At 37.7% G+C, this 18,593-nt stretch overlaps 1 pseudogene; it reads left to right on the top strand.

Moving 5' to 3' along the window:
• The first annotated feature begins 5,458 nt into the window (after nucleotides 1-5,458).
• On the top strand, nucleotides 5,459-7,732 carry LOC130724825 (probable polygalacturonase At3g15720; annotated as a pseudogene).
• Nucleotides 7,733-18,593: the final 10,861 nt, after the last annotated feature.

Raw genomic sequence — 18,593 nt, 5'->3', positions numbered from 1 at the left:
AAGTCATGTAGAGATTACCATTTCTGTTCCGAAAACTTTTTATGGTTGGAGGAGCTTACTAAGGTGACTTATACTGAACAAACATGGGAGGAGAAGGATGTTTATGGTATTCCTTGAGAGAGCTTGAACATAAAAGAGGTATGAGAAGCAAGCCATTGAGAGCATGGTCCCTGCAAATTCCCACTTTTTTTTGTATTTATTTGTCTGCAGACTGCTATTAATGCAAGGCAGGCCTTCCTCTTTTTACTAACCTGAATGATCTCAGTCATAGATGCTTACAGATACTCCACCATTCCTTCTGTTTCATTCTCATTTATTTTGATCTCTAATTTGTTGTGTTTGGTCATTGAAAAGAAGTAAAAATTTTTAATTTCTTTAGTTTGTCTTTCATGAAACTACTATACATCATATCAATGACTATATTAGTTAAATTTTCTCTTTTAGAATGTTAACTCCATATGCCTTATTGCTTGATTAGTTTATATAGTTAAAGGAGCTATATAATAAAATAGGTTAAAGAAATTATAAGGTTATTTAATTTCTTAAACTTATGCTCCTCTGTTATTGATACTATGCCTTTTTACTTAATTTATTGATTGATAATTATAAGGTTAAAGGTAACATCTACATGTTTGGTATGATTTTTTCTTCTAAATAATGCTAATTATGTACACTGGAGTTTAGTTTCTCTTTGTTTTGCCATTTAGACTGCATTTTTGTTTATTTTTTGCTGTTGTTTTTTGTTTATTTTTTAATTTGCTTTTCTCTTTCTCTAACAATGTGGTTTAAGGCAGCAGAGCTTCATTTTTTACTTCTTTTATGTCCTTTGTTTATGTAGCTATGTGTCAAGATTTTCACTTTGAGGCCAACCTTTTAACTGCAACAGTGAAGCATTTCACTTTGAGGCTAACCTTTTAGCTGCTGTTTATGTCCTGTAATAACTTTTAGAAGAATAAAATCAAATCATTGAAGCATATATTTTATGCCAATAAAATACACAGATGATTTAAACAGATTGAATATTTATATTCCCTTTGGACTTGGGAGCAAAGCTCCTACTATATAAGTAGGGTTCAAGAATTTGACTATTGAAATTGCGGCAAAGCTTTTCCAACCCTACCAAGTTCTTCATTGAACATTGTAGAATCAGTCCTTGGTGCCTGTGGGATTAGTACTTTAAAGAGAACAAATCTCATAATTGTGAATAATGTCTCTGACATTGTTAAAGCAGGATGGTACTACAAACAGGTTATCCATAGACCGGATGGAATGGAACAACATTTAGCAATAGTTTTTTATAGGTATTTGAATATTCTATGCAGCTTTTCATTTTATAGCCCTTTTGGTTTTGGGCAGGATGACCCTTTAGGGTGGTACATAAACTTCAACTAGATATCGTGTAAATTAATTTCAATGGATGCTACAGGGGTTCTGCTCATGTTGGATGGAATGGAACAACATTTAGCAATAGTTTTTTATAGGTTATTTGAGTATTCTATGCAGCTTTTCATTTTATAGCCCTTTTGGTTTTGTGCAGGATAGCCCTTTAGGGTGGTACATATTTTTATATAGGACGAATAACATAAAGTTCAGCTAGATATCGTGTAAATTAATGTCAATGGATGCTACAGGGGTGCTGCTCATGTGTTTCATGTTCACAACAATTACTGCTTTGGAGCTTGCTTAAAATATGATTGGCCTAAAATAATCATTTTATGTTTCCCTTCCTCTTCATTTTTGCTAAGAAAAGTCCCTCTCAATTCACAATAAAAGTGAGTGAAATTCATCAATTTTAGACTGCCTTTCATTTGCTCTTTTTGTTTCAGGGGATTTGACAGCTTATGGTAATTGATTGGAATAATTGCTCTCTCGGACTATTACTAAAAGAGAAAGGTACCATGCTCTAGCTCTTTCTGTCTGGCATCTTTTACTATATATTAATCACTCATTATCTTACCTGATATATAATGTTATCAGAGCGTCCTCTTTCAATTCTTAATTTGTTTAATAACTTCTTTTGTTCAATCCATGGAGTATGTAGACGTGTTCCCTTGCTATGTTGAATATGTATTTATATAGTGACATGTCAATCTATTGATTTATTTCAAAAACTGTCCATAGAGGTGGATGCTGAGTTAGTTTCTTTATTGCAAGAAATCAGGATTAGAATGTGCTAGCAGCAGGTTACCTATTTAATCAGGATTTAGAGATCCTATATTTTCTGTTTTCTTCAAAATAGCTGAATTTTTTACATATGCCTAAGTTTTGGCTTCTTTACACTATTCGTTGATATTCTGTGGTGATTTTTCAGCAAAAGTATATTCTGATTGGTTTTAAATAATCATTTTATGTTTCCCTTTCTCTTCATTTTAGATCAAATATGTAAGCGGCTCATATGATTCTGGGAATGTCTTCCTCTTATTGAATAAAGAGATTTCAGAGCATGAATATTTGAAAATAGTATATAGTTCATCGCTGAGACTTTTCTATTGGTAACTTTGGTAACTCTTGCTTTTAAGTTTTGGTAAATTTGCCCACACTTCATATTTTCAAAATTGGATTTGTGAATATTGTTGGATTTGTCACTTATTACATATTTCAAATTTATTTATAAATCCCGATAAATGCAGTATTTTATATGCTTTGTGTTGTACCCTTTTAAGTTTTTGTGTAAATGATGGGTTGCTTGATCCAAATCTGGTGCCAAAAGATGTCAAACTAGAAATTCTATCGAATTATATTTTTATGTCTTTAAAACCTTTTGTTTGTGCTACATCTTTTTATGCTATATGTTTTTGGTTTTTCTTGCACTGATAAAACTAAGGTTATAAAAATAGTAATTACTAATTACTAATCTGGTGTGAATATTTGATTCAAGCTTTGATTGAGATTTAAGGCTTTGTTTTATAACAGCTTTTGAGAAATGATTTAATTGAGGTCATGCCCTGTGAAATGTGATATTTTACTTTTTTCAAATATCAAACTCTAGGTTTGCTTTTGGGTGATATTTAAGCTTAACTAACCACCTTATTTCAAACTCTAGGAGGTATGGCTCAATCTTTGTAGCATTGGGGAAAATTGGTCTGACAATAAGTGTTTGGTGAATTTTTCACCCAAGAGGAAGCTTTGCCAGTTTTCAAGATTGACCAAGGGAGCTTCTTTAAACGGTCTTGAATGTCTCCTCCTTGAGCCACCAAGAGAGGCTCTTAACAATTCAAACAAGAACTTGAAGATCAAGTACCTGCAGGTACTACTGAGCGCGACATGCATATGTTGGCTTAAAAGGGCTCCTACCATAAGAGTAGTTGAGATAAACATGACTCATTTCTTTTAGATATGGCCAAGAACTTAGGATTGAGCAAGCATATATGAATATTACAATTTGAGATTTGTAGGACGAGATGTTTGAAGGTTCTATATTTTATTATATTGTTCCCTGAAATCACATTAGAAGGTTTGACTTGCGTTGGGTTTCACTCGAAGTAAAGCATAGAAAAAAGAATGTCAGGTAAGCATACAGAGTAAAATGCTAGATACGAAGTGCATACTCTATGTTGTTGAATTTCGTAGTTCTTGGACATGGTGTTGGAAGGAGTAAACGTCTTCCACGAAGGGATATTTTATATGAAAATGATTGTGTTAAAATTAATAGAAAAAAATTAATATAATTAATTTTAGTATTTTTAAAAAAATTTAAGAGGGTATATTTATATATGTATATAACTATAATAATTTGATAGTTAAAATAGTATGGGGAATAAAAAATATGAATACATATGTACTATAGATTTATGACCTAAATTTATTAGTGCTAACATATTCGAGTTATGAGATCTCACGGGAAGGAACATTTTACATTATAAATGAAAAATGTGTACACATAGTTAAAAAAATATTTTTATATAACTTAAGTGTATTTTTAATAATGTAAACAATAATTATATATTTATGTATTGTTACATATCTAAAACACAAAAGCAATACCCTTTATGCAACACAAGTATACATCTTCGCAACCAAAATTCAGTTTTTTATTTATTGTAAAACATGTCAAACAAAGCATCAAAGGTTGTTGGCATCACTTCCTTGCGGATAAACCGGGGATCATGGCTTACATGAGCACAGAGCACACCAAAGTGGATTGGACACCACATTTGTCACTCAAAACCTTAAGGCTTATACCTCATATATGCAAAACTTAAATATTTTGGCCTAATAACTTTTGTGTTTTTCAAAATCTTTATATTAATCTATTCAGTGTATGCTTACAAAATACTAGAATTGAGTGTCTAAATTTGTGCTCTTTAAATATCTACATCTTTATTATGATTGTTCTTACATTCTTAGCATTTTAAATATTTTATAATTTAAAATATTAATCGATGTATCAAATACAATAGACAAATTTCCCGTGCAACACGCGGGTAAAAAACACTAGTATTATTATTTAAAAAAAACTATATAATATTATTATTTTATTGTGATAGTTTTCATCCCGGAATGGTGTTCTTACATTATATAAGTTATCCTTATTTCTAGTGGCGGAACCACCGCCCGGCGACCTCGGGCACTTGCCCAAGCTCCCTGGCTAGCTCCGCCTTCACATGTGGGTAGTGTCACAGATTCGTAGCGATAGTTTTCAGGGCCGCATGGGCATTTTGAGGACTGCGATCTGATGCAAGGTTAGAGACGCAGGTAGATGCCATGGAACCTAGAAGGATGAAGACGCAGGTAGAGCTTCAGAAAGCCAAAAAAGAAAAGAAAAGTTGAAGAGGTACCTGTTGCTGTTGAGGCTGCGCAGCTGAGATAAGGAAGATGACATTTAGTCTTAGGGTTTTAGTCAAAGTGATGAGACCTGACTATGGGCCATCCAAGTTTAAAAGAGTTGGGCCCATTTCTTCATTTTACATAACCAATGCAACTAAAGACAAAAAAAAGACAGCCCGTAAAAAAAAATAATAAGGCCAAAAGAACTATATAAATAAAAATGATACAAGAGTGTAAGATATATGAAACTAGCTATTTATGAAAAATAAATAATAAAATTAACATTATTACTATTATGTTATATCTCCTAAAACAATTTTATCTAAATTTATTTTTAATATAATAAGAACGAACAACTCGCGATCTAATTATGTATATCATCCTTGTCTCACGTACCAGGGCGTATGGTGAACCAGGTAATAATGGACAATACCTATATGTTTGGGTTGGGTGTTTGATTGAGAATGAGACATATTTACCGTTGTAATAGACTATTCACGCCGCAACATCACAATTCCCGCAACCGCAATTTTAAACCTGCATCGGACGTTAGATTTGGGCGGCTTAGGCTTAACTTTGCCCAGACTCCACAAAATTCCTGGCTCCGCCACTGCTTATTTCTCCATTTTACGCATCTTAAGCATATTCGAGCTTCCATAATTATATCTCAAGTGTTTTTACTATCTCCAAAATGAAAGGCATATTAGTAGTCCTTTTAATAGTGTTTGTCACAGCTAAACCTTGCTTGTGTGCCCTCGTGTAGATTCTAGCTTTGATGTTGTTAGCTATGGTGCAGTAGGGGATGGCCAAACTGATGATTCACAAGTATATTTTTACTACTTTCATATTATTTCATGTAACTATGATTATGCTTAATTATTTATTTCTAATAATGGGACTAAGATTCTTAAAACTGATACAATTCTAAATTACTTTGCAATTTATAAAGGCCTTTGAAAAAGCTTGGCAAGACGCGTGTGGTGCAACTCAAAATACCCCAACACTTCTCATACCCGAAGGGAAAACATTCATGTTGCAACCCGTGGCATTTAAGGGTCCTTGCAAAAGTGACTCTATTAACATTGAGGTAAACAGCAAATGAACTAGACATGCATAACCAGATAAAGGAATCAGTTGTTATATATTGTGTGCATGTGTTATATGCCTTGATTCACTCAAATTAAAGTCATTACATAATTGGTCAATCATATGATTTTTCTCGTACAACTTCTGAATTTGAATTTATATTTTAATAGTATTTTTATTCTTTACAAAGGTCAAATTTACGAAACGCATGAGAACATGTCCACTTATAATTTTTCTAAGATGAATTAAATGCTTTAAATTAAAGAATTTGCGTTAATTTAATTCCTGTAAAAAGTAGTATTTCTGATTTTTTTATTTGCTCCATTTATTTTCAAGATATTTCATTCAATTGATTATAATGTTTGAGATTTTTTTTTTGTTTGGCAGTTTCAAGGAACAATTATTGCCCCGAAAAGCGTTGATGCTTGGAAATGGGGCGGTGATAGTAGGGGAGCATGGCTGCAGTTCTGGGGCATAAGTGGCCTTGTCATTCAAGGAGAAGGAACAATAGATGGTCAAGGTGCTGGTTGGTGGAACCAGTACTCCAAGGATGAAGACAACGACGGGTTAAATAGGCCAACTGTAAGTTCTTGAAACACTTGATAGGCTCTTTTTGAGTTTAGACCATATACGTACATCCTCAACTAAGTTAATCATGTTGGAGGTAAAATTTACACATGATAAGCTTGAAAAACATAATAGACTACAAAAAAATTGAATATTTGAATTTAGAGATCTATTCAAATATAATTCGAGTTGAGTATAATATAATTGGTACTTTCACAGGCACTCAAATTCATTGGATGTAAGAATCTATCACTTAAAAATTCGACTCACACCAACAGCCCAAGAAATCATATCAGCATAACTGCATGCAGTGACTCTAGGATCTCCAACATTCATATTGTTGCACCGGAGGAAAGTCCAAACACTGACGGTATTGATATCTCAAGATCATCGAACATCCTAATTGAGAATTCTAAGATTGAAGCAGGTAATTATTTAATATATACTGCTCACTTCACTTTCAAAGACTTATCATACTCCATGATCTCTATTTAATTTCATATTATTACAATGTGTTTAGATTGATCATAAAATTAAAAAAGTACGAACAAATTCACGTGACTTTTTTTCTTTCTTAATTATTAATTATAACACATACTGACATACAGGAGATGATTGCATCGCAATTAATAATGGTTCCACCTTCATAAACATAACTGGTGTTACATGTGGTCCTGGCCATGGCATAAGGTCAATTTCCTTAATTTTGAGATTATGTTTTTGAGATGCTTGACAAAAATTTAAGCTCATTTTGGGTTATGTTTGAAATTTGAAGTGTTGGGAGCCTTGGAAGAAACGGAAAGTATGAAACAGTAGAAGAGATATATGTGCACAATTGTACCTTACAAGGAACTCAAAATGGAGCTAGAATCAAGACATGGATGGTAATAATATATGGCTCTAGTTTTGGATGAACAACTATAATAAAGCAGGTGATTAAATCACATTAATATGATTTCTTTTTTATCAGGGAGGATCTGGGTATGCAAGAAAGATAACATTTGACGATATTATACTCGTTGGAGCAAGGAACCCTGTGATCATTGACCAACACTATAAAGACATTATATATAATGGTATGAACAAGGCCATGGAAGTGAGTGACATTACTTATAAAAATGTGAGGGGAACCTCAGCTTCTGAAGATTCAATCACACTGGATTGCGATGCTGAAGTTGGCTGCACCAATATTGTATTCCACGATATTAACATAACCTCTGCAACTGGAGGGGAAACACATGTGTCTTGCAATTTCGCAAGCGGGACATGCACTTCGTGTTATCCAAATGTCACATGTCTTTCTTCACCCTAACAATGGTTTTGATGTAGCTCTAAAATACTGAATTAAAAAGTCAATTTGTATGAAATATAAATGTTTGAAAGTTACAACATTGAAAAATACTTAAAGATAATTTTCTGGAAATAAAATTATTATCATAATGTTTCATTTTTCTTGATTGAGTGAATATATTTTACAATGTGCATCATTTATTAGGTTTGGCGGCAAAAATTGTTAATTTCCAATTTTTTTTTAAAATGAAATCTCATTCCATCCTATTCCCCCTAAATTGAGAGCAATTAATAGAATTGGGAGAATTGAAATTTTAAATCAATTAATCTTATAGAAAAGGAAAGATGAGAGATTAAGGGTAATTTTTGCTGTAAAAAAAATTTTACATAGCGTTTGGTAGTTAGGTTGGAAGTGAAAAAAATGGCACATACGAATCCAATTCCATGTTAGCAACATTTTAAAGATGGAACGAAACAAAACATAAGGCTTACGGAACGAGGGGCTTTGGTTCAGTGAAAAATGGTAGAACGAAAAAGAACATGATGGAACACTATCTTAAATTTTTACATGGTCAAAAATACCCATAATATATTTTTGGAAGCTCAAGGAAATATATATATATATATATATATATATATATATATATATATATATATATATATCAAGACACTTGACGAGCCCAGCTCGAAAGGAAATAAAGGAGGAAGGATGGTTAGCGTCACCTAAAGCTCGCCATCAACCATATAAAAGCACCCCGAAAGAAGAATAACAACCACAACCTACCAAGGACAACCAAGCAAACAAAAATCGTATAGACAAAGGACCCATCAACCAATCATAAATTGGCAGATTGATTTGGCAAAGATGGCTGTAGCGAGAACTCATGATGTATGAATCAAATCAGATGAAAAGGATGTGGGATGGTAAGAAAAATGAGTAACGTTCTTATATTATTTTTATAAATTTAGTTTTTTTTTAACAGATATTTGAGAGAGGATTTGGTATATTCATATGCAAGTCATTTTACAAAAAACATTCTGCCTAAGTAAAATATTGTTTTAAAAAAATATTAAGATATGAAAAGTGTTATCTCTTAAAATCGATTTCATTCTAAGATAATTATGTAATCGCTAAAGTTAAGTAACTAAAATTGTTAATAGAAGTTTTGGTGTAAAAGTAGTTTATTTTGAAGATATAATCAATGACGGTAAAATTTAGTCATTAAAATGGGTCATCACTGCTTAATTATAGGGGATTAGTATATTATTATATTGATTACACTGTCGCATATCCTAGATCTCTTGTGAACAAATTTGCAAAGGAAAGAAATTAGGGGGCTCGATCTTGGGTTTTTGGAATGACGAAATAAGGCGCTTTTACTAAAATGGGTATGGAGGTTCGGGGGGATCTCTATGGAGAAAAGTATTGTGCATGAAGTACGGATAGGATGAAAGGTTTCTTTTCTTGCACTTAGGGAGTTAGGGGTGGACAAATTGGACGAGTGCTCTATCTTAGTTCAAGACATAGTCAATTCTTTGAAAGAAGACACTATAATGGTGAAACTCTTTCAGGGGAAATTAATGTAGAGTTGGTCTCGGATCCTCTGTGCGCTTTTGGCTAGAGCCATGGAGCCATGGCTAGACACGACTCCCCTTCAAGTGTTGTTTCCTCAGATGTTTTCTATGTCTATCAACAAACATGAGACTGTGAGTGAGGCAGGGGTTTTCGTGGCTAAAAGATGGATATGGTCCTTAGAGTTCAGGAGAAGATGTTTCAGGTGGGAGATTGATGAAGAAAGACGTTTTAATGCATTGATTCAATTAGTGCTACCAGTCGACGGGGAGGATAGATTGTTGTGGTTGGGAGAAAGAAATGGTGTCTTCACGGTGAAAGAATTATATGCACAAGTGGAAATTAAACTCTTGGGGCCTAAATCAGGGGAAGGAAAATTAAAAACAAAAAAAAAAGGCAGTAGTCTTTTGTTGATAGGGCAGAAAAGCCCTCATCTTGCTTCTTCCTACCCACACTGAAGCCCAATTGAGTAAACTCCTCCTCAATTTCCACCCCATACTGATCCAACTTCGAGGATGCATCTTGGTTCAAACACAAACGCAAAAACCAAATTTGCAAATACGAAAGTAGAAAGGGAGCATACCTATTCAAAGCCTCAATTGAAAAAAGGATAATCGCCTTTTCCATTCGTCGATGAGGAGGCTCTTATTAAATTGGAGGGAAGAAGAGGAATCAACGATTCAAAAAACTAGAGGCAAGGTAGAAACAGAGGAGCAAAGACAGTGAGGAAGATCTGGAGAAGATCACGATATGGAGCAGGGAAGAAATGGAAAAACGACGTCGAGTTGAGAAACCGGATTCATGAGAAGCACATGGTTTTAGATGGAAGAGAGATACCGGAAAGATGCAATGGTGAGAGAGAGGTAGAAAATAGATCTTTGAAAGCAAAACGTGATTGAAGAATGGTTGGAAAGAAAATGTGAGAGAGAAAGCGAGTGAGAGATAGAAGTGATAGAATAGAATATTCTTGTATTTATTCTTTTGTAATTATGCCTATAATTAGGGTTTAGTCTTTATTAATAGTCAACAGTGTCATTGTATAAATAGGGTGTTTACCCATCAATAATATTGACGGAATTGATTCCTTTCATGGTATCATTGAGCAGGTTCAGATCCTCTGACCTAATTTTTTAATTATTATTATTTTTCTTTTCTCCTTCTCCTATTCTCCTTACTTCCCTGCCGCCGCCTGTTGCTCCACCCGAGCCGCTGCCGCCGCTGTCTCTTCAATCCGCCGCGCCGCTGCTCCTCCATCCGCTAGCGCCGCCGCTCCTTCCCACGCGACTCTCAGCCGTCGCGTTCAACTCATCTCAGAGTCCTCAGATCTCGCGCTTCCTCCTCTAGCCCGCAGGTCCACGGCCGCGCCGCCACCGAGCCTCTCCGTCGCTTGCGCCGCCTGTGCCACCGGTCTCCGTCGCCGAGTCGCACCACCTCCTCCTCTGTCCCGGAAGCCACCGCAGCTTCCTTCCTCTTGCAGCACTCCGGCCCGCGTCTCTTCCTGCTGCTCCAGGACCCGGCCCGTTTTCAAGCTCCAAGGAAACCAGACCGGTCTTTGTCTCTTGCTACCGGTCCGCTAGCAACCGGCTCGACCAACCCGGACCGGTTCACTAAAACCCGGTCCAGCCGCTACAGCCAGCACCCTTTATATAAAAAAAAAATTATTTTTTTTATTATTATTCTATTTTGCAGTTTCTATGGCTACCTCCGACTCGACCACTGGCTCTCCCACCGACGACACCACTATGGTCCCTGTGCCCACGGCGTCGTCGTCTTCCTTTGCCAAGTCGGATTTTCATCCAGCCCTTGCAGTCACAAATATCAAAAATAACATTCCTTTCAAACTCGAGATAGACAAGGATCATTATGCTATGTGGGCTGAATTGTTTGAAACTCATGCTCACGCCACTCAGGTGCTCCACCACATCATTCCTCAAGCTGGCTTGGAGCCTCCTGCGCGCACCGATGATTCTTATGCCCGGTGGGCTGATAAGCCAATCTACAAGTATACAGATTTGCCCGTAGTAATATAAAAGATATCGTACCCAAGGGATTGTGTTCAATTATCGATTCAGACTAATTCTATGATTTAGTAAGAAAAAGTAAAATAAGATTGGGGGTTTTGATTTAATTTTTCAATTGCAGGGAAAAATGAGAAAGCTAATAGAATTTGTGAAACTTAATTTGGAAAAATAGCACCTGGGTTAGCTTCGCCAATTATCACTTATGCCTAATCAAACTTGTTTGTGTGAAATAAAAATTACTCTCTATGGTGATCTAGCCTAAATTCTGAACTTGCTAATTCCTTAAACAAGACAGACTTTTAATCTGAATATTAAGTCTGTTTTACGAGCACCTAAACCAACAGATTAAAGATAAAGTTATAATTCCGGCCACCACTATTAACTCCTACCCTCATTCCTAAGGTCGTAGAGAAAAGTTAATAAATTCCGTTCCCTTAAATCCCTAATTTCTAATCACTCTTCCAAGTCTCACAGAAATTAGTAAGGTATTTGCTTGCAATCAAATAAAATTATAACTGAAACGGAATTCATAAATCATAATAGAAATCCATCACACAACCAAAGTACAAATTAAAGCATAAGATCCAAAGGACTAGGCATCCCAAGTGCTAAAAGAGAATTAGTTCCTCATAGACATGAGGAATAATTCAAAATCTAAGAAGAAACACATAGAAGATCAAAGAAAACCTGGAAAAATTCCTTCAAGAACCAAAATTTGGTCTCTGGCTTGCTCAAATTCGTCCAAGGGTGCAAAAGAACATCAAAAATTAGGTTTAAAACGCTATTTATAGTGTTTTCTACGTTCTGGTGGGGCTGAGATCCAGTGTGGCGGGGTGCAGCGTAAGAACATGCACCCTCGCAATTCCTGACGTCTGATGCGGATCGGTGGTGCACATGGGTGGTAGTGCACCGTAACAGCATGTGCGCGCAGCAGAAATCAGAGCCACGTTTTTGTCCTTTTCTCCTGAGGAATGATCTGGTGCGGTTGCACGCGCGGTAAGCCTAAATGGCGCGGAATCTGGTGCGTCTTTTTCCAGTGAGCTGACAAGTGGCGCGATCGCACCAGGAGTACACGGTAACTTCGCGCGGTCGCGCGGCACATAATTCCAGCCTCCAGAATTCTTTTTTTAATTCCGAATTTTCTCTATCTTTTCCAAATCTTCCCCTAAAACAACAATAAAAATAAAATAAAATCATTAGAAGATAATAACAGAAAATAAATAAAAGATAAAAATACTTATAATCCTAATAAATCCATAAAAATAATATATAAACTATAAAAATAACTAAAACATATTTAAAATATTAAAATGCATGAATTACTTCTAATGTGTCCTAAAATGACCAAAATATCCTAAAAAATATTTAAACTAAATGACAATAAACTAGGAAAATAGCTCTAAATCCCGGGTCATCATGGGCCACTCTTGACTTTACTGTCAAACAGTGGATTTATTCGACCATATCCTTTGATCTTCTCGCCACTGTTATGGAGAAAGGCTCTACTGCTATGGCTACTTGGAACCGTATAGCTTCTACGTTTGAGGACAATCAGAACTCTCGTGCTGTTGCTCTCGATCAGGATTTCATCTCAACTCGCATGGAGGATTTTTCTAATGTTTCGGCCTATTGTCAGCGACTGAAACATATCTCTGATCAGTTGAGGAATGTTGGTGCCCCAGTAAGTGACCATTGTCTCGTTCTCCAGTTGGTCTCTGGCCTCAGTGAGCCTTTCCGTGGGGTTGCCACCTTGATCCGTCAGAGCGAGCCTTTGCCTCCTTTCCTCAAGGTCCGCTCCATGCTGATTCTCGAGGAATCTGGTCTCGCCAAGATGTCAGGCCCTGCCTCTCAGACTGCTTTGCACACCTCTGCTTCCCGTCCACAGGCCTCCGTTGACTCTTCTCAGCAGCGCCCCACCTACCGCAGCGATCAGGGACACTCCAACCATCGTTATGGGTCAGGGAAAAATCGCAATTATCAAGGTAGTTCTGGTAAACCTAAGAGGAAAGGTGGCTCCCGTTATCCTGGATCATCTGGCTCCTCTGGTTCCCCTGCTGCATCTCCTCCAACATGGCGCCCACCTCCGCAGGCATTCTGGAATCCCTGGGGTTGGGCTCCTCCCCCAGGTTGGGCTCCTCCCCCTTGGGGCATGCCTCCATGTCTTTACCCCACATCTCAGTGGTCGCGTCCCATGGGTCCTCCGCAGCAACCCAGCGTTCTAGGTCAGCGTCCTCAGGCCTACACCGCTACTGCTTCTCCAGCACCCACTGATATCGCTGCTGCCATGCACACCATGTCTTTGACTCCTCCCGACACCACATGGTACATGGACACCGGCGCCTCATCCCATACTACGGCATCTCAAGGTACTCTTACGTATTATTCTAATTTAAGTCATTTAAATCAGAAACTGATAGTTGGTAGTGGTCAGGGCATTCCAATTCGGGGTTCGGGACACACTTCTATTCCTACCCCACACAAACCTTTAGCACTCAATCATGTCTTGCACACTCCGCGAATTATTAAAAACTTAATTTATGTGCGACAACTCACTACTGACAATAATGTTTCTGTTTCTTTTGATCCATTTGGATTTTCGGTGTCGGACTTCCAGACGGGGACGCCTCTCCTGAGATGTAACAGTCTTGGCGACCTCTACCCAGTCACCCGTTCCTCTCATTTTGCTTGTCTTGCTTCTGGTATCTGGCACAATCGCCTTGGTCATCCTGCTTCCTCAGCTTTAAATCACCTAAGGAATAATAAACTTATTTTTTGTGAACCTTCGAGTTCTAGTTCTGTTTGTGATTCTTGCGTTTTAGGCAAACATGTTAGGTTGCCTTTTAGTTCCTCTGCAACTATTACTTTGAGGCCATTTGATATTTTGCATAGTGACTTATGGACGTCTCCTATTTTAAGCACTGCTGGTCATCGTTATTACGTTTTGTTTTTGGATGATCACACTGATTTTTTATGGACGTTTCCCATTGGTAAGAAATCTCAAGTTTATGAAATCTTTACTACTCTTGCTACCCTTATTAAAACTCAATTTTCAGCAAATATCAAATGTCTCCAATGTGATAATGGACGTGAATATGACAATGCCTCTTTCCACCGATATTGTAATGTTAATGGTCTTATTTTTCGCTTATCTTGCCTTCACACTTCTTTTCAAAAAGGCAAAGCAGAACGCAAAATCCGCACCATTAACAATATGATACGCACTCTCCTAGCGCATTCGTCTGTTCCTCCTTCTTTTTGGCATCATGCCCTTCAAATGGCAACGTACCTTCTGAACATTTTGGCCCGCAAGACTCTTCAGAATGATTCTCCTACTCAGTTGTGTATCATCGTGACCCTTCATACTCACACTTACGTGTCTTTGGTTGTCTATGTTTTCCTCTCTTTCCTTCCGCTACGATTAACAAATTACAACCACGATGTAATTCAGGTTCCCTCTGATACGATCGTCCTGCACGATGCTGGGACAAGAGGTTCGACAACCGCTTAACAGTAAAACAAAACTTAACAACAGAAACAATAACACACAGTAATTGTTAACCCAGTTCAGTGAAAACTTTCACCTACGTCTGGAGGGTTTGCACCCAAAGAAAGGAAATCTACTATCTCAAGATTCAGGAATTACAGACACTCATGAACAACTCAGTTCATAGTTCACTTCCTAATCTACCCAGTGTATTTCTACTTAGAATCTCAACCTAAGTATGAGAGCCCCTCTCACTTTCTCTCAATCACTGCCACAGTGATTGGTGAACACAATGAACAAGTAGAGTTTGAACGCAAACAAACACACAGAATCTCTCTTTGCTTTATAGAACCAGTGAGCAAAGACAGATTCACAACTAACAAAGGACAAAGCACAATTAACAAATCCTAAAACACTCGATCTCTCTCTATCAGCTTCGACACCTTCATGTTTTAGGTCTTCATCCTTTTATAGACTTCAGCAGCGGTAGCATGGGCTTTAGGGTTGGCACGGGCTGAAGAAACAGATTGCAGTAACAGCAATTCAAAACGCAATCTTGATAGATTCGGTTTCTTATTGCACAAGTAAAGATAGAAACCAATCTTTTAACAAAGATTGTTTCAACAAATAACAACCCAACAAATAAACCCTTCTGGAATAGCTACTTGCTCCTCAAGTAACTCAAAAACATATCTTCAGTAAATCTTCAGAAGCCCCACAACAGAAACACAAGCTGAGGACTGATGCCCTATCTTCACGGAATCAGATGCCACGACATCTGCTTCGACAATCGGTTGTTTTGACAAAATGCATGGCAACATGTTCCAACAATCTCCCCCTTTGTCAAATTTTGTCTAAAACAACTCACAATCGGAGAGGATAAAAACTAGAGAAACAGTTCTCCCCCTTAGTCAGATCTCCCCCTCAACTGATGCAACTCCACAACCAACTACCATTCTTCAGAAGACATAGTTGGAACAAAACACTTAGCAGCACAAACACACAACCAAAAGTACAATCAGGCCTTAGCATATGATGACACCAAAAGAGATCAGCTCATAACATCAACGTTTCAGAAATACTGCCTTCAGAAGTTGGCAACACATAAGCTGTCAGAAATACTGTTAGTCAGATGCAACGTTTCAGAACTACTGCTATCAGAAGTTAGCAACACATAAGCTATCAGAAATCCTGCTATCAGAAAATGCCTCTTGAAACAAACATAGCCATGATCTTGAACTTGTCTTTAAATTAAACAAACCAAAGCTAACACTATCAGAGTTAACACGATCAGAACTACACATAGCAGAAGAACCTTCAATCTCAACTACAACTACTCCCCCTTTTTAGCACAAATTTGCAAAGGGTGCATCCAAAAACAAAGGAAAATAGCACACGATCAGAGCAAACTAGTCTTCAGAACTTGACTCCTCCCCAGACCCTTCTGCTCTTTCTTCAGATCCTTCCTCCTCTTCATTCCTCGCTTTCTGAGCAGCTATAGCAGCAGCACTGTGCTCACCACCTAGACGTTCTTCTTCTTGAAGCTTGAGTAGCAACGCATCAACTTTAAGCTTCCTAGCAGTGCTCACCCTGATTGTCTCCTCCAAAGCCTTGGAAACTTCCTGTAATTCAGCAATTATGGCCTTAGTACCAGATACAGTCACAGGAGGAGCAGATGTTCTGCTGGTTGGTAAAGCAATGTCTAGAACATGTGGCTCCATAAACAAACGTTGATCCAAAGTGATTGGAACACCACGAGACATAGCCACATCATCAGCCCTGAGAATCTGAGGATGTTGCTTCAGAATGATCTCAGTAAGAAGTGAAGGAAATGAAACAGGCAGCTTCACAGCACAAGTATCAGCATGCTTTAAGGTCTGCTCAAACACAAAAGTTCCAAAATCAAAAGCAATAGACTTGCCAATCCTGTAGATCAACTTGGCAAGCGTTGCAGAAACACCAGAGGTATGCTGAGTAGGAACCCAATTCACAGCACCAATCCTGTTAAGGATAGCATACTTCACACTGAGATTCCCAGTAGACAACAACTTCTTGCTGGGCCACTTCTTCACATGACCTGCAGTAAGCTCCTTGGCAACATCATCCATGGACACTTCTTCATCAACAAATTCAAGAGCACTTGTGCCAAGTGCTTGATTGACAACAGCAGGTGAAAACATCACACATTCAGCCCTCACATAGACTTTCCTGAATTCTGCACTTTCAGGAAGTCCAACATCAACAGAGAGATTCACCAAGAACTCTCTCACAAGCTTCTCATAGCACCTTCCAACATTCTGAATAGTCTTCATCAGACCTGCTTTCTCAATTAGTGCAATTACATCTCTGCATTCAAGAACATCAGAACCAACTTCCCTTTCCTTGGCCATTCTCCTCTTGCAAACAAACTTCCACTTCTGAACATTCTCTTCTAAGTAGAAAGACACTCTATCAATAGGAACAGCAGGAACATTCTAAGGAATACGCTTACCAGAAAACTTCTTTTTCTCAGAAGATCGAATGTCCTGGACACCGACTTCAACATCTGACCCAGAGTCTTCAACTTCAACTGAAATCTTCCTCTTCTTCTTCTCAGTGGGAGTCTTTTCTTCCTTTTGCTTTCCCTTACTCTTCACACTGGCCTGTCTGGATTTCTTTGATGGAGTCGGAGTGATTTCAGGAGAAGAAATCCTTCTTTTCTTCTTCATCCTCGCAGCAACACTATCAGCAAAAGTCTCAGTCAGAGGAACATCATCAGAAGCATCATCAGAGATGTCCTGAACAGAGGTTGGAGCCTGGATTGGCTCTTCATAATTGATACCCGCAGAGTTATCATTCTTTGAATCAGCATCCTTAGAAGAGGATGATACAGAGATATCAAGCTGGGTAGCACCACCTGAATCTTCATGAGAAGTGGAATCCTTTCCAGAATTTTCTTGAGCAGAACTTTCCTTAGACCCAGATGTCTCAACATCAGGCACAACATCAGGGGGCGATTTCACAGGAGAATCTTCATCATTGATTTCCTCTTCGTCAGGAACATCCTCAAGGACAGGAACATTCGGAGCTTTGCTATTCTTGACCTGTGATTTGTAGACCTTACACGTTGGGTTTCGTGATCTCATCTTCTTGGGAGCTTTCTTGGACACAGAAGATGGTTGAGAAGAATCACTCTTCAAACCCATACACTTGACTCCTTTAGCAGTTCTTTCAATCTTGGCCTTGACAGATTCCTTCTTTCCTGAACTTTGAGACATGATGAATCGAGAACAATTACAAACAGAGTACAAAACAACGAAACAGAATTGCAAATGAGAGATGATAAATCTTGAAGAAGATAGATGCACAAGCGGTTGAGAGAACACAATTTGCCCGTTGGAGGTAGTTATAGGATAAGCGAACCATGAAGTAACTTTCTCTCTGCTGATGTCACAACGGCAGTTAATGATGACCAAGAATAAACTAGCCGTTAACACACTGGAGCATGCTAATTGCTATGCATCAGAAAGACAAATCCCTAGACTTCCTCTTAATTTTTCAAAAGTGATTGCATCAAGGGGTTTTGTGAAAATATCAGCCAATTGCTTGTTAGTTGTAACGTGATCCAAATTAACAATTTTATCCTCTACCAAGTCTCTAATAAAATGATGTCTAATGTCAATATGCTTGGTCCTGCTATGCTGTATGGGATTTTTAGAAATATTAATTGCACTGAGATTGTCGCAGTACAATGTCATGACATCCTGTTCAACATCATACTCTTTCAGCATTTGCTTCATCCACATGAGTTGAGTACAACTACTTC

This window comes from Lotus japonicus, chromosome 6 (assembly GCF_012489685.1).
Source record: "Lotus japonicus ecotype B-129 chromosome 6, LjGifu_v1.2".
NCBI classification, from domain to species: Eukaryota; Viridiplantae; Streptophyta; class Magnoliopsida; order Fabales; family Fabaceae; genus Lotus; species Lotus japonicus.
The sequence above is the reverse complement of the archived record's forward strand: the minus strand, read 5'-3'. Positions and strand labels throughout refer to the sequence as shown.